Source organism: Monodon monoceros, unplaced genomic scaffold (assembly GCF_005190385.1).
Source record: "Monodon monoceros isolate NGI ecotype Baffin Bay Population unplaced genomic scaffold, NGI_Narwhal_1 Super_Scaffold_18, whole genome shotgun sequence".
NCBI classification, from domain to species: Eukaryota; Metazoa; Chordata; class Mammalia; order Artiodactyla; family Monodontidae; genus Monodon; species Monodon monoceros.
Genome location: NW_021703774.1, coordinates 65325998 through 65327080, shown reverse-complemented (window position 1 = coordinate 65327080; position 1083 = coordinate 65325998).

Genomic DNA, 1083 nt, shown 5'->3' with positions numbered 1-1083 from the left:
CGACGCGGGGATCGCGCCGGGAGGAGGGGGCCCGAGACCGAAAGCAAAGCTGCGAGGAGGGGTGGGAGCGCGCCTGGCCATGGCCGGCGAGGAGAGGCGCCGGTGGGGGCCGGCGGCAGGGGCTGGCAAGACGCGGCCCGGCTCCGTGCGGGGCCAGGGGTGGGCGAGGGCGCCAGCACGGCGGAGCCAGGCGCGTCGTCTGGCCTTGCTCCCCGTCGGCCGCCGCGCGCCCGCTCCGTCGCTCACCCACACGGCCGCGTGCCTGGCACGGAGCACAGCGTCCCGCCAAGGGCACCGGGGTTCGTGTCGCGTCGGGTCCCAGCCAGCCGAGCGGCCACGCGCACGCCCAGGCCCGCCGTCAGGATGGCCGAGCGGTCTAAGTCGCTGCGTTCAAGTCGCAGTCTCTCCTGTAACCGTCGGTTCGAATCCTTTTCCTAACAAATGCCTCCGGCCTATCGGAGCCTTCTAGTGCCTTCCAGTTGTGCTTTTGTCTTCTTTCTCTCAGCCTACCACCGTCCCCATTCTCTTTTTAGTCCACGGTAGCTCTGCGGCCTTGTGGACCCGACAACACGTAACGCACTCCCAGCACCTCCACTCCAAGCCGTGGCAGGCAATCTTCTCCCTCTCCCCAGACAGAGCTGCTAGCCGCATTTTTGCGAGCGCCCACTCGAGGCCTTCGACGTCCCGTGTCTTCCTTTTCGGACGCTTGCCTCAGCCCCCAACACCAGTGGCCAGGGCAGCGCCTCTCCCCGCCGCGGCTGTGGCCATGCGCAAACGCCCCCGCCTATGTTTGGACACTCCAGCCGCACTGCTTCCCCCGTGACGCCCCTCCCTTCTGACCACCCACCCCTTCTTTCCTCGTGAGGTGCTGGTGCTGCTGGTGCTTGTGGTCTTGGTGCTGGTGCTGCTGGTGGTGGCCTCTGGTTCTGGTGTTGTGTGGGCGCTGATGCTGCTCTTTGTTGTAAAGGGGGTGGTGGTGGGCAGGGGTGCGGTGAGGTGGGGGTTAGCGGTGAGGGTGGTGGTGTTTGTGTTGAGTCCTGGCACCCTCAGCGCTGGAGGCGACTGCAGAAGGTTTGGGAGAGT